At 48.9% G+C, this 21,930-nt stretch overlaps 1 pseudogene; it reads right to left on the reverse strand.

The window, feature by feature from the left end:
- Positions 1–13,746, reverse strand: part of LOC115320955 — a 45,127-nt pseudogene extending 31,381 nt beyond the window's left edge.
- Between the last annotated feature and the right edge of the window lie 8,184 nt (positions 13,747–21,930).

Here is a 21,930-nt window from a genome sequence, read left to right on the forward strand (position 1 = left end):
GGCGGAAGCAGCGGGGAGCGGTATCGGAGCTCTACCACTCTCCCTACGCTGACTCCAAATTGGCCGCGTGGGGCGCTGTTCGCTGGGAGATCGGTAGCGGATCCTAGCGGACGAAGGGTGCCCATAACATGCATAAAAATGCAGAGATGCATGAACAGGTTAAAATAGAAGGAGATAGAAGAGCAACTAAGACAGGGGGACTTAATGGTATGTGAGTTAGTTGAAACGCATCTTAGAAACGCAAAGCAACCTCCTCGCAATCCAGATTCCGTATGGGAACACTGCAATAGAATGGAGGGCAGCAGGAAAGGAGGCGGGATTCGAGCGTTTTTTAGAAAAAGAAATGCAAATTGGCACAGAGTCAGAAAAGAATGCATGGAACATTTATGGCTAAAAGGGGCTTTGGCGGGGGATCAAGTCTTCCTTGGATTTGCGTACCTCTGGACACGAGTAAATGCTAAAGGGGAGAACAGTAACATAGTAGAATGGATTTCAATAGACATGAATGAACTAGGAGAACATCACGAAGTAATTATCTCACGGGGCATGGATGCCCATTCGGAGTATTTGGATGGGTACACAGATTCAACAGGAAACATGCGACTGGGGATGTGTGAAATATATTACTTATGTTTATGCAATACCGATGAGAAATGCGATAGGCTAATAACCTGAGAAACGAGTAGATTATATTCTGCGATAGATTACGCACTGATGTTAAAAGCAGGCTAGAGGAAATGAAGATAGATGAAGAGGGTTCAGGAGGCCTCGGTAGGGATCAGAAATGAGTTAAGCTAAGCTTTATTAGGGAAGGAATCGCAGGGACAGGGCAAGGCAAACAACCACACCAAACATTTTACCCAGAGAAGCAGTTGGAAAGTGTCGTTAAGCAAATAGAGGGGATGATGTCTGGGGACACTAAATGAATTGTTGTTGCACAAGGCTAACAAACCTATTTGAACAAGAACTGTCTGAGGTATACAGAGAAAAATTAAAGCAATTTACAACTCCCTGTAACGTCGTATTAGAGCGCAGCTCTTGAGGGGAAGGAGAGGGAGGTACAGAGAGGGGGCTATGCATCTCCTCCTCTCCTGCTTTCCTCCCATTTATGGAAAATTTTCCCCGCGAAAGTTAGCGGAAAAAAGCCCCCCCCCCCCCCCCCCCCCCCCCCAACTTAGCGGAAAAAATTCCCCGCTCAATTTAGCGGAAAAATTTCCGCCACATTTAGCGTGGAATTTTTCCGCGAAATTTAGCAGGGACTTTTTTCCGCTAAATTTGGCCGGGAAAATTTAGCGCTAAATTTGGCGGGGAAAATTTTCCGCTAGATCTAGCGGGGAATTTTTTCCTAAAATTTAGAGGGAAATGTTTCCGCTAAATTTAGCGGGAAACTTTTTCCGCTAAATTTAGTGGGGAATTTCTTTCGCTAGATTTAGCGGGGGAAAACTTTCCGCTAGATTTAGCGGGAAAATTTTTTCGCTAAATTTAGCGGGGAAATTTACCCATCATGCACCGCGCGGTTACACCGACGGCGACGCCTTTGCCGACGCCGCTCAAGCCGGAAACGGGCGCCTAAGAGCTGCGCTCTAAAAGGAAGGGGGCGGACGAAGACGTAAACATAATAGCTGGTGGGATGATGACTTAAAGGGCAACTCCGCTTCATTTTCGATGCTGAAAAAACAACGCAGTTCTCTTTAGTATCACCTAGAAAGACTACACGTCTAGTTTTACGACGTAATTAAGCCTAAAAGTTTGTTAAACTGGTAAACAAAGTTTGAGATGCCTCATGTCTCCGAAATCTGCTAATTCTAGCGGCCGATGTGCGGCGCAGAGAACAGCGCAGTCAATACCGCGTGTTGGCACAGCCAACACTGCGCCGCACGTCATAGTCTGGGACCGCTTTTTTTCTTGTTTTTTACTTTATTGAGGCGCAGCCTACAGGCGGCGCCAGCAGCGTGCATACCGATGTCCACGTGATCCAAAACGCGCATGCGCTGATGAGCGTCTGAGCGAGCACTCCGCGCTCGTCGTCGGGAAGACCGAACCTGCTGCGTCTTGGAGCAACGTTTTGTGCTGCGATGCCTGGCATATTACGAGTGGTTTACTTAACTTCAACTACTAATGGTTCCAAAACATAACTTTAAAACAACTTGCCTTTTTCTGCGTCAAAACACTCTGCGGCCGCGGTAGTGCACACGTCGTTGGATAGCAGAGACCGTGGAGCAGACGACACGGCGCGACGACGCTTGCTCCGCCGATCCGTCCGTCCGCGCGGTCGGCGAGGTCGTGCGGTGACGTTCGTACCACGTGGGTTGTCCCAGACTATGACGACGCGGGGCCAATGTTGCCAGGCGCGGGCGCAGTTTCGGTTTCGGTTCGTGATCAGGAGTAAAGAAGGATTACGAGAATTATATTTCTTTTTTTGAGAAACAAACGACGTCGAGCCGTTTATTAGTATACCTTAGTGTATAATCACCAAAAACCCCGAAATTCCTGGAATTGAGCGGAGTTGTCCTTTAAAGAAGGTCAATTGAGAATCGCCAAGAAGCTTCTAGAGAGCACAAATATTCTATAGTCCGTTGCAACCCAAGAACGAAGGGCGAGGGTAAGACGGGCCGTGGAGGAGGAAGCAGACGGAACGCTAAAGAGAGAAGGTGGTTTCCCCCTCTCTTCTCCAGCGTTCCGTCTGCTTCCTCCTCCCTGGCCCACCTTACCCTCGCCCTTCGTTCTTAGGTTGCAACGGACTATAAGTGCAATGGGGAACCACAAAATGAGGTCACAAATAGCGTGAAAGATTCATTAAAAGCAGACGGGAGGCATCCCACTTGAATAATGAAAATAATCAGAAGGCTCTCTAAATGACTGTCTAAAGTAAAAAAAAAGATAGAAAGGCAGCCAGGAAGTTTTGTAACCACTTGAATTCACTAATTCATGAAACAAAGTCCGAGCAGAAGAATGTTGTCATGCCTGAGAGTAATCATCTTGAAGGTGATGGGGCAAAGAATATATAGGCACAGTTATGACAGAGAAGTTCAACCAGTACGGATACATAGAAAGCGCCTCACCAGTGGAGGATAGTTCAAGTGTTGATATTGAGGCTATTGACGCTTTGCAGCAGCTGTGCATGGGCGCCGCCATAATTGACCTTCAGTTCTTGTTTCCTCTTATTACATTTACTTCACTTCGTCGTTACCATAGTGGGGCAGCTTATTGCCATTTTATTTTCTATTGTGTCCTTCTCCACAGCATTGGCCTTTCTGGAGCCGTCTCTACGACCGCTTTTGTCGCTTGGCATCTGGGAAAGACAAAAGAAGGTCAGCAATGGCGGCTGTAATTTGGCGCGTGTGTAGAGCGTCTATAGGACAAAAAGGATGGGAAGAAGCAGAACGGAGAGTTCCAACGGGTACATCAACAGGGGCAGATGGTATGTCAATACACTTGATAAAACAGTTTAAGCCCAGATCTAATGAAGCGTTAAGGAAAGCAGTAAATGGCATTATCATGAAGGGAACAGCCCCGGAACGAGGCTAAGCAGGTTGAGTTTAATATACAAGGGAAGGAGGGAAACAGCTGACATAAGTGACTCTCATCCCATAAAAGTAACGTCAGTAGTCTACAGGTTGGCAATGCAGATAATCAAAGAGAGATTACAGCCATGGGTAGGAAATGGGTATGTACTAGAAGAGTTAAAAAATGGGTTCCAAAAAAAAAATAAGGTTGTTGGGGAACATTTTACTTTCTATAACACAGTGTATCGAGGTAGCAGCAAAGGAAAGTAGACCGCTCTGGTTAGCCTTCTTAAATATAAAAGGGGCGTATGACAATGTCATTCAATGCAATTTGTGGAAAGTAATGAGGAGCTTAGATGTGGACGACAAAATATAGAAATTGTAAGGAATACTTACAAAGACAACGCAGTACTAATAGGATAGGAAGGAAAGAAAACAAAGCCAATAGAGATAAAATGACGTCTTAGACAAGAATGCCCTTTGTCGCGCCATTGTTGTTCATGTTGTATCACCCAAAATTAGAAGAAATGTAAACAAAAAAAAAGTAATCATAGGTTTGATTTTTTATATCACAGGCAAGGTCAAAAGGTCAAACAGTCATTACCATGTCTGTTGCATGCTGGTGACATAGTGCCCTAACGGCCGATTGCAACATAGAACTTCAGTCGTCGATGAATATTTCTGGCGCAAACGGCCACACTTTAGGATTAGAATTTAGTAGTGACAAATCAGCGGTCGCGGTGTTCAATGATCACGGAATTCCCGAGCTGAATATTTAAGGATCAGGGGTTGAGCGAGTCGATAATTACAAGTATCTAGGAGTATGGATGAACGAGGGTATAGAATACCCCTCAATAAACATAGAAAATGTGTAACTGAAAAGGGCCACAAATGCAGCTGTAATGAAAAATAGAGCACTGTGGAATTATGACTGGCATGAGGTGGTGAGGGAGATCTGGAAAGGAGTAATGGCTCCGAGCCTCACTTTTGCAAATGCAGTTTTGTGCATAAAACTGGACGTCCAGGCAAGGCTATAAATGAAGTAATGTAAAGTAGGTAGTTTGGCTCTGCAGAACATGGTAACACACCGAACCAAAATGTGCAGGGCGATATGGGGTGGTCCTCATTCAAGGGCACGGAAGGTAGCAATAAGATAGTGTTTGACGATAGGCAAAGAGGAAAATGGTAAGAACGAAGGCACGAAGAGTTCTTAGTTATTTACACATGAGAAGCGTCGATACAAAATCGGGAATACGGACTAGAAAACTTAGACCTAACTATATGGGCAGTAAGCAGGGAGGCGGATTAGAAAATAAATGTTAAGAAGAGGGTTAAAGAAACTGAAAACAAAATATGGAAAATAGGCATGCAGATTAAATCGACCTTAGAAATGTACAGATCGTTTAAGAAGGACATTACTAAGGAGCCCATCTTCGACAATTCTATGGGGGGCGCCTTGTTGTTCGAGGCGAGTACGGCAGTGTTGCAAGCTAAGACATATAGAGCTATTTACCAGGAAGTAGATACGGTGTGTGGAGCTAGTGGAGATTAGGAGGAGACGGCTGAGCACTTGATACTTTACTTTAAAAGGCTTCACCATGTAGTAACTTGATGAGGCAACTAATTTAACGAACGCACTGGGATTTAGTCATAGTGAGATCAGAAAGAAAAAAAGACACGGGGAAGGTGGAGATAACCAAGCAGAGATCATCTGGATAGGTCGAGGAAAAGATGAATATTTTCTTACTTCCTCCCGAGCGACCCGGCGGGAGGTGTGGGCACCCGGTTGCATGAAGGCGCCTCCGTCGTATACACGTAGTATATAGCTTTTTAAGAATAAATCTCTAGATATACTCCTCTATGATAAACCAATGTTAAGAAAAACAACTGGCTAGGTGGCGGAAGTCGCCACCCAATTCAAAGGGTCCAGCCGCATCCATCCATCCTCGCCAATACCTGAGCTGTGCGATAGCCGGTGCTCGGCATTGACAGCACGAAGAGGCCCAGCGGGATGATGACGGTGATGAAGGTGACCACAGAGATGGCCCACACGAAGTAGCACAGCCGGTCTTCCTCCTCGTATGGCCCCTACAGAGATACAGACGACGAACAAGCGTCGGCGTCTCTCCACGACGTGGCTTTATATAACAGACGGTCAGCAAACTCCACAGTGCCCGAAACACAACCTCGACTGGTGTGTTTAGTTAATACCACCTACTACAAGGTCTCTCTCTCTCTCTTCCCCCCCCCCTCCCCCGGTCAATCTAAACGAACACAACAAAACAACCTAATCTTTATTAAATCTACGTTGCGCAAGCTTGCCTCAGCATCGCCATGGGCGCGTTTTGCAGGGACCTTCCCAAGAAAAGGGCTCTTGGCTGGTTTCATTTTAAGGGTTCGTGTGTATGGCGCGTGACTTCCTCGCTTACCGAAGTGACGAACATGCTCGCGTGCTGGGCTGAAGAGACCGCGCACTGGGCTGAGGACTTGTAGATATTGAAATGGCGTAGAGCACGCGGCGTGGCCAAGACGGACGCGTCGGCCGCCTTGCGGCGACTCTCGATGCGCTGCAGCGTCTCTGCCGCTTGGGGCTGTTCAGGGACCCACTAACGATGACGTCACGCGCAGGCCTTGCCTTCTAGATGGTATCGATTTAGAGCTCCGTACCGCCCGTGGCTCCTAAGTAGTCCCGGCAAGAAACGACATATCGCAAGAGCCGACGTCTCATGCTTGTCGGACGTCGCGATTCTGGCGCAGTCGGTCGAAGTTGCGGCGAAACGCGTGAGCGAACGCGAGTGTCGCCGTCGATGCGACGTCCCTATACTCCTGGCTGCTGTGGCTTCCATGGACTCTCAAAGCTTGACCCGCAGCAGAACAGGCCTCTGCCGTGTCCACCTAGGCTGCTTTGACGCCGCCAGGATCGCTGCGGTCAATGGGATGGCACATTTGTGACGTCATCGGATAAAGATCGAGGGACCACATTCGAGGGTGCTGTAAACGCATCAGGCAGAGACGCATTCAGGCACCGTGTATAAAACGCGACTTCTCATTGACCCTATAGGGATAACGCCTCGGGCTTGCAGCTGCGCAGACGGGCCTGTAACTGCTAAGTGCTGCGCACTGCTAGCTGTCAGGTGGCGCTGCTCTATACGTCTGCGATGGCGAGACACAGAAATACATTTTAAGTTTTCTTATTTTTTTTTTTAATAACGCTAGTTTAGTTTGCACGCCCCAGACCTTTCAGAAAACACAAATTGTAATTATTTTTCTTATTAAAATTGCTACTGAACGTGCTGGCGCACCCCTCTTACTGATAGATATATATATATATGTATATATATATATATATATATATATATATATATATATATATATATATATATATATATATATATATATATATATATATTGTAGCAGAACTCGGATTCAGTGATGGGGGTTTATTATTTACACGGGTATTGGAGATAGAACTCAAGATGACCTTCCGGTATATATTGCCGCTCGCTCCAGTCTGTCCTTCCTCTTCCTCTTCTCCCAGGACGGCGCGTCCCCAAAGACTCGTGCCGCTTCTCTTCGTCACAATATATCCCCTTCGCAGAGGTAGCCATCCTGGCGAGGGTGATGTTAGGGCTGGGAGATTGGCGAACTGTAGAGTTTAAGGCGGTTCACATGAGCTATTTCACGACCACGTCGGCGGCGATCAGTAGGTGGCGAAAGGGGCTCGATTTCATAGTTGAAATATGAAGTCTGGCGAAGCACACGGTAGGGGTCGTGGTAGTTTGAAAGCAATTTCTCACAGATACCGGGATGGCGTTGCGGTGTCCACAACAGGAAAATACCACCCGGTTTGAATGAAAGAGGGTTGGACGCGGCGTCGTGGCGGCGGTTTTGTTGTCCTTGAAGGTCGGCAGTGCGTGTCCTTGCTATCAGACGGCATTGCCCAGCATGTTCTCGGATTTCGGTGAGTGGTGTGCATTCAGACTCCTCCGGCGAATAGGGCAACAGGCTGTCGAGTATTGAAAAGACCTCCCTCCCATAAAGAAGAAAAAAACGGGAAATATGGGTAGTGCTTTGAACGGTGGTATTATAAGCAAAGGTTATGAATGGAAGAACCTTGTCCCAATTTCGGTGATCAGGGGAAATATACATGGCAAGCATATCAGCGAGCGTTCGGTTGAAACGTTCAGTCATGCCGTTGGTCTGCGGATGATATGGTGACGTTGTTCGATGAATAACGCTGCAAGCTCGTAAAACCTCTTCCACAGTTTTTGAAAGGAACACAGTTCCGCGGTCGCTAATGGGGTATCCACACGAAGGAGAAATCCGCCTCTTTCCTCCGCGGAGCGCACATCACGTGAGACATACGTCATCCCTTTCTGACGCCTCGTGGCGCCGTTCTCCTCCGTGACGGAGTCGCGGAGGCTTCGTACTCTTAGCATGAGAGCTCCGCAGGTGCACGCGGCGGAGCCGGGGACGGAGTTTCCCGGGTTGTTGACGTCACGGCATCCGTCCGCGGAGTTCTCCTTCGTGTGAATACCCCTTAAGGAGCTCTTTCGGAGCTCCATGACGGAGAACAATCTGGTTTAAGAAAAAACTGGCGACATTGTCTGCTGTCGCCGAAGGTAAAGCAGCGGTTTCGACACAACGGGTGAGGTGATCAATGGCGACGATGGTCCATCGGTTTCCAGAGGAGGAATTCGGAAGGGGACCAAGAAGATCTATCCCGACACGCTGGAATGGTCGTTCTGGGCACAGTATGGGCTGGAGCAGACCTTGAGATGAATGGGAAGGCGACTTGCGACGTTGGCATTCGGGACATGATCTTACAAACTTTTGAATGCTGCCATAAAGCCCTGGCCAGTAGTACCGCAGACGAGCCCGAGTGTAGATCTTGAGAAGTCCTCCATGAGCACATGTTGGATCGTTGTGAAGATGTTCTAAAACCTCACGTCGTAAGATAACAAGAAGCCAATGGAGACCTTCAGGTGAATAGTTTCGCCGGTAAAGGAGCCCATGCCGAATGCGGAAATGTTGGGACTGCCGTCGTAGTGACCGGTTTTGGGACGAGTCAGGGTCTCTCACAACTGTCAGAACTTTCGATAGCCGCAGATCTCTTGCTTGTTCGAGTTGCATGCCGACAATATTTAGTGCTGACAAGGTGAGAGCGTCTTCGTCAGTGTCAGATGCATCGGGTGCGTCAGAGCGCAGGAGACATCTTGAGAGACTGTCGGCGTCACCATGTTTGCGGCCAGATTTATACAGAACCGCGAAATCGTATTCTTGTAGGCGCAGCATCCATCGACCAAGGCGTCCAGTGAGATATTTTAAAGACGATAGCCAGCAAAGGGCATGATGATCGGTCACAACATTGAAACGTCGACCATAAAGGTATGGGCGAAACTTCGTGACTGCCCACACGACTGCCAAGCATTCTTTTTCGGTTACGGTGTAATTTTTTCGGGTTTTGAGAAAGCCCTACTTGCATAGGCGACAACGTAGTTATCGAAACCCGATTTTGTCTGAGCGAGAACTGCTCCGACTCAAAAGCCGCTGGCATCAGTTTGGAGTTCTGTTGGAGCAGTGGGGTCGAAGTGTCGGAGTATTGAGGCGGATGTTAGAATTTCCTTGAGCTGATTGAAGGCAGCTTCACACTCAGATGTCCAAGAAGGCAGGTGGGACGACTTCTTCAAAAGGTAATGCAGGGGTGCTGCTATGGATGCGAAGCCACGCACAAAGCGTCGAAAATAGGAGCAGAGTCCAAGAAAACTTCGCAGTTCTTTCTCCGTGGTTGTCTTTGGCATGTTGGAAACGGCCTGAATTTTCTCAGGATTCGGCTGAATGCCGTCTTTGGACACGAAGTGACCCAGAACTTTTATTTGCCTCGCCGCAAATCGACACTTCTTGGCATTTAGCGGGAGGCCGGCGTGGCTGATACAGGACAGCACTGTTGTTAATTGATGGAGGTGCTCCTCAAATGTCTTCGAAAATATAACTACGCCATCTAAATAACACAGACATATTTTCCATTTCAGGCCTCGCAACATGGCATCCATCATACGTTCAAACGTCGCGGGTGCGTTGCATAGGCCGAAAGGCATGACGTTGAACTCGTACAGTCCTTCCGATGTAATGAAGACTGTTTTGTCTCGGTCGTTGGAGGCCATGGGGATTTGCCAGTAGCCTGAACGGAGGTCTAGAGAAGAAAAATACTCGGCTCCCCGCAAGCTGTCAAGGGCATCGTCGATTCTGGGCATTGGATATACGTCTTTGCGCGTGATCTTGTTCAGCCGCCGGTAGTCAACGCAGAACCTTATGCTACCATCTTTCTTCTTGACGAGGACCACTGGGGACGCCCACGGGCTCGTAGATGGTGTGATGACACCTTTGTCTAGCATGTCGTTCACTTCGTCGTCTATTATGCTTCGTTCAGACGCTGAGACACGGTATGGACGTTGACGTAAGGGTTTCTCGGTGTCTGTATCAATGTGGTGGACTACAGACTTGGAACGGCCCAAAGTAGACTGTGGGCGATCAAATATGGTGTTAAATCTACGCAGAACAGACAGAATTGAGTCTTTTTGAAACGAATGGAGGTGGCCATCTACAGTGGATAACAAGAACTTGTCTTCGTCATGTCGCCGCTGAACTAATGTACAACAATACGCAGGAGAGGGAGTATCGAATGCGAAAACCTCGATGGCTTGAGATGGTTCGGCGTAGGCTACAACTTCACCGGCAGGGAGCATTATTGGGAGAGAAGACATATTGAGAGCCATAATAAATCCGTGACCGTTGTCAAGGTTGAGCAAGGAAAAAGGAACAAGGATACCTGTCTTGCGAAAGAAAACTGCAGATGGAGATGCCATTAGGGCTAACACTTCGAGTTTAGATGACTGAATCGGCAGAAACACAGAAGCAAACGCAGGAATTATTGTGTCATCAGTTAGAAATAATTTGATCGTGTCGACAGCGTCATTTTTGTCAGGAAGCCGAATTTCAGCAAAGTCCACCTCTGCACGTTCACAGTCAATAAGGGCATTCGTTTCTTCCAAAAAGTCCCAGCCAAGAATCACGTCGTGAGAGCAGGAAGGAAGCACCATAAATTCGACGCAGTAACATATATCTTTAATCACAATGCGTGCTGTGCAGACCCCGGTAGGGACAATGTTTTGCTCACCACCAGCTCTAAATGGACGTCCAACAAAAGGGGTCATGACTTTCCTCAATCGATTACAAAGGTCAGCCCGAATGACTGATACTGCAGAGCCGGTGTCAACTAATGCTTAAACATGCAAATCATTAATTACAATATCAATCATATTTCGTGCAATAGGACGAGGACTGAAGGATGTAGAAGGATTCGCAGTTCTCGCCTCTGGAACTGCTCCTAGGACTCCCTCTGGAGCGGGAGATGTCGTACGTGGGCGGAAAGGAGATAGCGAGCGTCGTCTGGGAGACGGATATCTGCTTGGTCGTTGCTGCCGTTGGTAGTCAGAGTAATATTGGACACGACTACCAGCGAAGCCTGGTCGATAGTGAGCTTGTGGTGGGGGACCATAACTTTCAGTGTACCGACGTCGACAAAACCGAGCGACATGTCCAACCAGACCACATGAAAAGCAAATTGGTCGATTCTCCGGGGTCCTCCATATGTCGGCTCTACGTCCTTGCCAGCGAGCGGGAGGAAATGGTTGCTGGGGTTGGACGACAGGCATGGGGGCGGACGCGCTACCATTTCGGCGTACGTAGGCGCGAACGGCATTGGCATGGTAGGCGGTATCACAGGGCAAGGGATAGCGGCTGTGACTTGCTCTTGAATAAGCGCTCTAATGAAAGGTGAGACGTAGGGCTCTGGGGAAGTGGCAGGCTTTCCTAGTTGGCGAGCCACTTCGTCGCGGACGATTTCCTGAATGAGATATCGAAGGTCACCTCATTTATCGGGAGGACTGTCCGCAGCGTTATTCAAGCTATAGCTAGCTCCATGGGAGGCTGTGGCTTGCGGCTGAATGGCAAACGCTGGGTGCGCAGCTCAGAAAAGTTTTGGCAAATATCGATGGCTTCAATGACGGTCGCGGGGGCTCTGACGACAAGAATTTGAAATGCGTCTTCAGCAATTCCCTTCATGATGTTTTTCAGTTTTTCGTCTTCCGGCATCTGTGTGTCAATGCGCTTGCACAATTTGAGCACATCTTCAATGTAGCTGACGAAGCTTTCATCATTTTGTTGAACCCGTCATTCCAGGGTTCTTTTTGCTATCAGCTTTCGCTGGGCTGGCTTCCCAAATACTTCCTGAATTTTCGATTTGAACAGAGTCCAGGTCGCCAGCTCTGACTCGTGATTGGTGTACCATAATTTAGCGACGTCAGTCAAATAAAAAATAACGTTATTGAGTTTCAGCACATCATCCCATTTGTTATGAAGGCTTACTCTTTCCACGGACTCCAACCAGTCATCAATGTCATCGTCGCCGATCCCGCTGAAGAGCTTCGGGTCACGTTGGCGAAGGGCTCCGGCACACAGAATAGTCGTGGGTCCTTGGTTGGAGGTAGCCGATCTTGAAGCATCCGAGGTTTCTTCGCCTGTCATCGCTGATGGTAGCCGCTGATTGCGGAGTTCCAGGGTTCGGAATTATACTTGCGAGTGAGGCCCGAGTTGGGGAAGTTCGCACTCTCCACCAAATGTAGCAGAAGTCGGATTCAGTGATGGGGGTTCATTATTTACACGGGTATTGGAGATAGAACTCAAGATGACCTTCCGGTATATATTGCCGCTCGCTCAGTCTGTCCTTTCTCTTCCTCTTCTCTTAGAACGGCGCGTTCCCGAAGACTCGTGCCGCTTCTCTTCGTCACAATATATATATATATATATATATATATATATATATAAGAAACTGAGCATAAGGCAATGTTTCGTTTCGTGTTTAACAGGAAAAAAATGGCCACGCTCGGAAAAAAGGGCATTTTGTGGGTTTTCTGGAAGGCTTAGAACGCGCAGATTGGGTCTGCGCCTTAAAAACATGGTCCCAAATCCAGTTTCCTGCCCCTTTAATGTCTTGTTTTGTTATTAATGAAAATAAATACCGAAATTTAAAAAAAAGACTTATGTTTCGCATTCCGCCACTGCTAAAGCTAGCAGTGGCGGAACGCAGATGATTACATCATTACCGCGTGGCGCCACTGCTAGCTTTGAGCTCTGCGGCACGAGTGGTACCTTTGGTGCGCCCCTGACTTTCCCACGAGCTTCAAGTCGTTCTAAAAAGAGTCGACTTAGTGGTTTTCGATGACGCTCAGTAAGTTCCGAATTGGAACCACATGTCTACTTTCACTAATTAAAAATTGAAAGAACGAATTTTAATTAATTAGCCGACCTCACCTGCACAAACCGCATCAGTGTAACATTCATGACTTTTTTCAAACAAATCTGTAAAGCTGAAAAAAAAACTGTATATATGTAAATTAATTATTTAATATATTAATATTTATCTAAGGATGGGGAGGTGAGGGTACGTAGAAGGAAAAGGAGAAGGCACGGAGTAGCCTCCCCTCCACCTCCTCTTTCGCGTTCGACCAGTGGAGTGGAGACAAGGGCAGCTAGCTTTAGGTCTACCCACTAATCATGCCAACCAGAGCTCGACGTTACTTCGTCCCCTCTCGTATCCTCCTCTCCCTCAGTTTTTCGGCGCGTATAGCACTACTTTACAGGGAACCCGTATGTGCTGACTTGTCACCCAAAAAAGGCCAGAACCCAGACAGGACATGAGTACACAGCGGCAGCACTCACGTGCTGACGCAACGCGAGTCCCCAGGCCGAACGCTGACGAGGCGCTCGAATCCGATCTCGGCCCCGACTTGGCCTTCTAAGCATGACGCCGGCGAAATTCAGCACTACGGACTTGCTATCTGGGAAGACCTACCTCCTCGCTTTGAAAAGTACCGTCGTTCGGAGCTCTGGGAGCCGGCGAATTAGTTTGAGGCCGATCGCCTCCCGTCTCGCCGTGCGGTTTCTGGATCCTGGCGTCGACGGTCGCTCCGGACCTCAGGTCGGTCTTGGCCTGCGTGTGCGGCGACAAGGTCCCGGGGAGATAGTGCACCGCGGCCGTGGCAACGACCACCACCGGCGGCGGCGGCGTCGGGTGCGGCCGGGACAGGGACAACACCAGGCCGTCGCTTTCGGGGACAGGAACATCACACCGCATCGTCGGGGGTTGGCAGTTGTCCTGGTTGTTCCGAGTTGTGGCCATCTGTCCTTTCGTCCGTGGAATGAGCTTATATAGGGGCTAGTCCCGTTGGCTGATGCAGCGTTGACTGGAAGCACTTGTCCTCTTTCTCTTCTTCGCGATTCGAACCCGACACGTGAAGAACGTGCTCAGAAAGGATGGTAGCGGCGCACCGCAGGATCCAGACTGTGATCAATTACTTTACTATACTCCGCTTCACCTCCTGTCATACCACAGGAAAGGCTACGAGCGCGAGCTCCTCGGGGGCACATCTCGGCGGCACAAGCTCTCGTGCACCAAGGGCAGCTGGCAGTTTGATACTTTAGACCCATGTTACGGATAGAAAAAACAGGACGCGGGATGGCCAAAAAAACAGGCTTTTCGTGCAAGGCTCGTCAAATCATGAGGCGCTGGAGAAATGCAGCCTTCTGCGTTAAGTCCTTATTTCGAACTCTTTTTGTTCGCCTTCCGCCCATTGAAAAGCATGCGGCAAGGGCCTTAGAACGCACCTGGTATCGCTACGCCGCAGCGTTCTTCCGCATCAAAAAGTTCGTCTGCTTTCCTCAACGAGGTAGAGGGGCTTAGAGTGATAAACCGGAAGTTCGGAAGTGGCACCCCCCCGGTTGCCGCCATATTTTACGCAAATGTGACCACTCGTCACGTGACCTCCCAAGAGCCGTGACGTCACAGGTAAGATGGCAGCGCCCAGAGCTGGCGGATGCGAGTTTGTTCGGTGCGCGGTAGCCGTGATGTGCAGCTGCTTTCCGACGACTTCGGGCTTCTTCGTGCTTGCTGACGCAGGTATAATGTGAAAATATGAAGGAATGAGACTTTATACCGTTTTTACGCAAGATCGCTCTGGATCATCTGGATATTAACGCCTGTGAGACAGCATCAGCTCTGCATCGCCGTACCGGTGCTTGGATTCCGGGATGTGTCCGAGGATCGATAGAACTTTGAGTAATTTTAACATGAAATTTTCGCGTTCTTTTAGCTTTGTTTGAACGTTGAATTATCTAAGAATCTACGCGAAATGTATACGTCGCGTTAGGGCCTAAGGGAAGTTGTTTCAGCCCTCCGTCACCGAACAACCGTAGCAACTTTTAGCGAGGAAGCTCCTGCGATTTTAACCTTTTGTGCTAATCCACGATTCTACATTCGATCGCTTTTCTTCCTTTTTTTCTTTTTGTGTGTGTGTGAGTGCGAAGTGCACCCTTATTTTCAGCTACGAGGTTGGCGTTTTATTGAGTATGGGGAAGAATAAATCGTTGCAGGCACCTGCTTCAAAGCTATTCGACTTGCTATAAGAACAACTGTTTTGGTGCATGCATAGATTAACTGCGCATTTTTTCTGTTTTGTAGGATTTATTGCAGCTATACTCTTTTCCATCAAGAGTGCATTGTGTTAGTCGGTCAATTATTTAATTGTTCTAATTACCTGGATAAGATGATTCATATTTGTGTTCATCCCTTGCCTGGAGAGCAGTCTTGTTGAAAAATGTTGACTACCATTCCTTTCGGTCTCTTCAATAGACTCTTTTTAAAAGTGTGGGCTGTCTATACTTCGCATCACCGTAACTTGGAAAAGGCCAACCGCCACAGCCCCCTCGAGCCAATCAGAGAGACTGAGCGAAGGTGTGTGACAAATCTGTGCAGACGAGCACTCTGGTGATATGCTGTCATGTGCCTCTCTCCAATGTGTGTATTGACTCACCGAGACCGTAGCCTTTGCCGTCTGCCAAATTCTGATGAAACAAATTACAGTAGCTACTACTGTAATTACCCCAGGCTTTCATACTTTGGGTATTTGTTCGACAAGAATGTTATGTCCGCCATCCCTGTGAATTCGGCTCAGCACCTATTGGACTCGAATGCTGCATTGGCGTTCGACGTGAACTGGGGCCCATTCGTGTGCTTTGCGCCGAAAAAAAATGGTGACGGTTGTGTTGCTTGATAAGGTTCTGCAAAGGGTCTATTGTGTCATACATATAGGAAGTGTCATGCTATATAACAATGCATCAACACATACTATTAAACTATATGCTCAGAGGTGTGTTTGTTTTTCCAATTAACAAGTTACAGCAGTGTGCTTTAATGCTATTATCATGTGTGTAGTTTTAAGTATCCTCTCTGCAATGCCTAAATTAATTAATAACATTTTCACATCACTGGAGTTGGTTTTCGGATGCACCACATGTTCAGGAAAGGTTGATTGAGTGCAGCCCCTTGCAAGAAGTCTGCCAGTCTGGCATGACCCCTTAATTAATATTGAAGGGTCAGAGAAGCGAGTGTCCTCGTAAGGTCCAGAGCGTGCAATGGACACAATTCTCGGTGTGTAGACTCTCAAGGCATGAAGGCAAGCGGAAATATGTTTATCTGTTTAGTGTATCAAATATGTTTATTTCCACTTGATTACAAAATTATTGATTCTTAGTAAATGGTTCCATAACGAGTTCTTTCTGCGACAGTCTCGTGTCAGGCGTTCAGTCGTAGTACCTGTGGACCTTGTTGTCGGATGACGCTCCTGGCACGTCGGCGTTCAATTTGGTCGAGTGGCAACTTTGACCGACTGATGCTGTCTTGTAATCATACGTCATGTGCACTGAAGCTGCAGGGCTGGCTTCTAATCTGAAAATTTTCCTGGTAGTTTTCGGCATCAATGTAGCAAGTTTGGGCATGTATTGCTTACGTGGCTGTGCCTTTTGCTGTACCGTTGACTTGAAAGCTGGCAACAATTTTTGTTTGCTATCCAAGTCTGGTGATGCTTGCAGGTCACTTTTGAGAGCAACCAACCATTCTATTCCTTCAAGTTACTCAGGGGCATTCTCCCTCAAAGTTGGAAATTGTGTGCTTCGTGGAGTGGACACAGAAAATTGGTGTCAGCAAATTTTTAGGTATTGTCCTTGGACGACAACCGACACCAAATTCACTGTCACTGCATCGCCGCTCACCTGCTTTGTCGTGCTTACCTCTTGTTGAGGTGATGGACATGAGGAGCTTTGGGGTAATCAGGGATTCAGAATCTTCGATTCAGCACCTTCGGCATCAGGGACAAAGGTCGCCGAAGGTAATCCTTAATCTCCCGTGGTCGCTCCTCGAGACGGAATCGAGGGTCGTTTGGCACGAACCCTCGCCGACCAATTCATTGGTACGGGCTGCTTTGGTAGACATGGTAGGCTTCATGCAGTGGTAGCAAAGTGGTTTTCGGTCGCACATTCGCATCACCTACGTTTTCCTCGGTGTACTTTGTTGAGCACAGTCCTACACACAATGTCGGGAATGCTTCAGCGTTAGAGTGTCTCATTGAATTGGCATTGAATACTAAGGGGCAGGCGGTGCGGTCGTCGTGCCATTGTGGCGTAAGTTGCCCTTGGTTTGTCAGATGCCGCTTCGCTCGCAGAAGTCTCGGTTGAAATACCTGTCAAACTTGTTCCGAAACAATCTCGGCAATCAAAATAAAAGCCGGGCAACTGATGGCAGGAAGCAGCTTCCTGATCTCCTCCCAGACAACGTCGTGGGTGATGTCGTGGATGCCTGGGAGGCTGGTGTCGAAGTAGTAGCTGGACAACTCGAGTGTCGAGACGCCGGGAAGTTGTTCATAGTGGCAGGCTCGGGCATGCAGTGCACTTTCCATGTTGGAAGCCTCAGTGACATAAACACTTCGACTGTTGTTGGGGGGTTGCGGACAAGGCTGCCGAAGGTGTTGTCCCTCACGTGAGGCACATGGGATTCTTAGGTTCTTGTCTTCTGTAGCATCAAGGTCGGCGTTGGCGTGGGCGCTCGATCAAGCGCAAAACATCCTCCACGAGTGCGGTGGCGCTCTCATTGGGGCAGTGTCCTGGACAGAATCAAGAATGCGGCTCTCCTTCGTTGATGTTGGCTGACGGATGCGCGCTTCAGCTTGATCTTGCCAACTTCTCATGACGTTAAGGAGGATCCACGGTTCTCAGACCAGCGCCGGCAGTTGCTTCCATGAGAAGTATAGGTTCTGCAGGAGCTGGTTGTCTGTCCACCCAATGTGGCGGGTGACACTGTCATATTGTTCAATCCAGTCCTTGACGTCTTCATACAGCTTGCGTGAAAAAGCGTCGGAGCGTGATTTGCGACGGGCATGCAAACAATGGTGGGAGGGGACACGGTTTGCTGCTACAGGTTTGTCATTGTTGGCTTAGTCAGCTTCGGATTTTCTGACAGGAGACCGAATTCCGGTGGCTTTTCCTGGTAGCAGCAACTGGCTCGGATTTCAGGTGCTTCGTGGTGTATTTCCGAGGTTACTCCTCGTGGTACTCGGTCGCCTTGCAGTTGTTCTGCCAGGCTCGGGTCAGGACTTTGCCTACGGCTCGACAGGGGTATAAGACACAGAATAGTCCGCCAGCCGTGTCCCATTATCGGGTAACTCGGCTGAAGAGCCGCCGGGTTCACACAGAGTGAAGGGCTACGGGTAAAGTGCCCAGTACCTCCACCTGAACATACGATTACAGCTGAGCATGACCTGCAGTGTCCCAGAATAGTGAATATTGATAGAAGATAGGACTGGAACAAGGATCCGTGACAGTATAGCAAAACTAGCAGAAGAGAATCTATCCTGACCACTGAAGAAGCTGCATTGCTTTAGTGGCATTCTGTCCGAATAAATCCTCTCCTTCGGGGTTTGGCGACTGCCGTGGACAAACTGAACTGAAATGGATGTGGGACCACTTTTCTGGTAATGAGCCACTGCAGACTGTTGCCACAAAGCGGCGTGAGCTGGGTACGTAACACGCTCGGTGAAATGTCCGGACAGCTTGCAATTCGCGTAACGAGTGTGGATGAAACGTTTGTGTTGACGAAACGTGCGACAGACCAGCGGGATCAATACCAACTGCAACACCTGTGCTCCGTGAAAGTGCACGTCTACGCCGGAACAATTTCGGAAGCAGCACAGCATCACCTAAAGCATGGCACAGGAACTGCCAGCTTGAAGGCAGCTCTTCGGTGCGCCGCACACCTGTGCTCCGTGAAAGTGCCCTTCTACGCCGGAACAATTTGTAAGCAGCACAGCATTATTCAGCACGGCACGGGAACTACCAGCTTCAAGGCAGTCTTCCGGTGCGCCGCACAACCGAAGTGAGCCCTCGGTCATTTGATCGGAGCTGCACCGCGATTGCACACCGCCAAGCACGACTCAGGCAATTTCCGTCGCTAAACTGTGTATCCAAATATATTGCACACGCTTCACTGCAAACCTCGAAGATTCCGATGGTCAACGAGAGCACAGAAACGTCGCCTTAAATTTTATCCTAGCGGTATCCGAATCAATCCGAGGTCCGAGCAACGTAGGTCAGATTGTCTCTTCCGTGGCAATATCCCGGTCGGTCACCAGCGAAATGCACACCGTTTCTCCGTATTTTCACGTTATACCTACGTCAAACACCACGCTGAACTCTGAACTCGCTTTCGACTGGCCTCATATGACGGCTTCCGCGTCTGAAATCAACTCGCCGAGACGAACGACAACCAACAAAGCATCCGACAAGCTCCGGCCCAGCTGGGGCCAGCCGCTGCATGGGCGCTGCCATCTTTCCTGTGACGTCACGTATTTGGTTTGGTCATGTGACGTGTGGTCAAATTTGCGTACAATGGCAGCCTCCTTATGGGGGTCACTTTCGAGTGCAGACCGGAACCCCGGTTTATCGCTCTAAGCCCCTCTACCTCGTTGGCTTTCCTCGCCGTCACCATGGCAACGAACGCCGAATGAATAGAAGCACGCACGGTACCGCCGCGTGAAGCCAGCAACAGCTGACGCCATTTTACGAACGCCGTCTGCTAGCCACAGCCGAACGCGGTGTGTCAGATCAACCGCCTCCGCCGGTGCGCCGCAAAGACGACGAAGCTGAGGCACGCCGACGGCGATCGAGCAAGCAACAACACCGCGGGACGACTGCAACGGCGGCATTTATTCGGATCAAAGCCGCCTTCGCCGGTGCGCCGCTAGGACAGACAACGAAGCTGAGGCACGCCGACGGCGAATGGGCGGGCAACAGCACCGTGGGACGACTGCAACGGCGACATTTATTGGGATCAAAGGCGCGAAATAAGCAAGAACAATTTTTATTTGAATCATCACACGCGATATCCAAGTTGGGGACCACATACCTTTGCTGGCTCTTTCCTGTGAACTTTTTACAGAGACACGGGGTGCCACATTCAAAACACGGCTCCGTTTGCAAAATATGGGGGCCCTGAGAAGGGCCTTTTAGACCGCTACCAGAACCTATAACTGACGTAACGAGCACTTGACGAGCGGTTGGCGCATAAGTCGTCTATAGGTGAATACGGTACGCTCCCCGAGAATACATAAAAAAAGTCAATAACGAAGATCTGCGAAAACGCGCGTGAAGTGCAGAGTGGTACCACGGCCACTCGATCCCCCCTGTTGGTGCGGCCTGCCGATGTTCTTCCGAAAACAAAAGAGCGCGCGTGAGAGGAGAACTTCTTCCATTTTCCGTGGGGGCGCTGCACATCGGTGAGCGGTAAAGCTGTTTCACCTTATGTTGTACCACAGGAAAGGCTATAAGCGCGAGCTCCTTGCTCTGGGGCAGATCTCGGCGGCACAAGCTCTCGTGCAGTAAGGGCAGCTGTCAACGCTATGAGCTCGCGCTTCCAGCCTTCGCTGCGGTACAACATAAGGTGAAACGGAGTATAGAGAAAGCGCCCAACACGCTCTTGCTCCGCTACCCAGATAAAATATCTGCCTGTCATTGGCTTCGCCGGTACCGAGGCGCTGCCGCGGTTGCAGAAGGCAGCAAAACTCGCTTCCCCCCCCCCCCCCCCCCCCCCCCCCCCCCCATGCACCGCTGTGCTTGGCGAAAATATCGTAGTGTCACTCTGCGCTCGCGTGTGTGGTTTGTGTTGGCATTTTGGAAGCTGCCGGAAAGGTAAATGCGCGTTCTAGTTTTGAGTGCCAGACGGCGATGAAATGTGCCAACTCCACTCGTGAAACAGGAAATCCTGCAGTTGATGAAGTACAATGAAGTTTCTTCCGAACTTGAGTTCGCACCGCTGACTTACATGGCTGGCTACTTGGCCTTCGTTTGCGAACAAAAGGTGACCATTTTTATTGGTAGAAATTGTCGTAATTTCAAAGTAATTAGCTGAAACATTCAACCTAGCAAAGCAATAAGAATTTCTCAGTGAAAGCAAGGAAGACTAATGCGTAGAACCCGCTAAACTTTGCAGGTGACGTGTCTTGAATGCTAGCGCAACTTAAGGGAAATGCATCACATGACGGAGCATATCAGTTCATGTTTAGCCTTGACCAAGGAGGACTCAGCTATCCACGACCTGAAGCTGTCTGGCTGTGCAAGCTCGTTTGCACCTTTGTCGAGAGAGCTCTACAGTCGGCAAAGGCTTGTGGTTGTGGAAGGATTTGGAAGGTCCTCTGGAGCGCTATGCTTCCACACCTTATGGATTGCCCGCTGATGTGGTGTGTTAACTGCCGAGACGCCTACCACAGCGAAGAGCTCTGCGAGCTCTTTCCCAGAAAACTCTTCAGACCTTTTTTTGTCAAACTGGGCTGGTGACCTAAACAGCCCACTAGAGAATATATTGAGGCTTTCGCGGAAGCCTTTTCCCGAAAGGTACTCCGCTTGTGAACTGTATGACTCCCTTGGTCTGTTTTTTTGTGAACAATGAAGTTTATATTGCTGAAGTTATGCACGCGGAATCCGATTTTATATTGTCCTTCACAGATTAATAAATGGCACAGCTCGCGCGTGGGTTAAAACCGGAAATCATACGGCCCAGCTATATTCAACTATAACTCCTATATTACAGTGGTAATAGAAACGGGGCAACCGTTACAGAAACAAGAAAACGACACGCTCATACTGCCAGCAGAATGGAGCTTTAACGCGCAGCCTGCAGCTAAGTGAGCTTATCGCAGAAAGAATCATGTGCTTTTATTCTACACAGATTTGTCACATCATTCATGCAATCTGGCACTCGTTTCAATTGAGACTTGCGGCTTCACGAAACAAAAATAATCTAAATAGCCACACCGGGCTGGGCGGGGCCTACCGCTCCTCTCTCACTATATTTCGTCTTACCTTAGCATGGACTAACCGCGAACGCTGTGCTAGCGGGAGCGGCTAACCTTTAATGCCTCGACTGGGGCACTCGCTGCACGAGCGCTCATGCAGCCGCCGAGGCTTCCATCGAAGCAACTAT

The sequence above is a fragment of the Ixodes scapularis genome, unplaced genomic scaffold (assembly GCF_016920785.2).
Source record: "Ixodes scapularis isolate PalLabHiFi unplaced genomic scaffold, ASM1692078v2 PGA_scaffold6__148_contigs__length_123643588, whole genome shotgun sequence".
In the NCBI taxonomy this organism is placed as follows: domain Eukaryota; kingdom Metazoa; phylum Arthropoda; class Arachnida; order Ixodida; family Ixodidae; genus Ixodes; species Ixodes scapularis.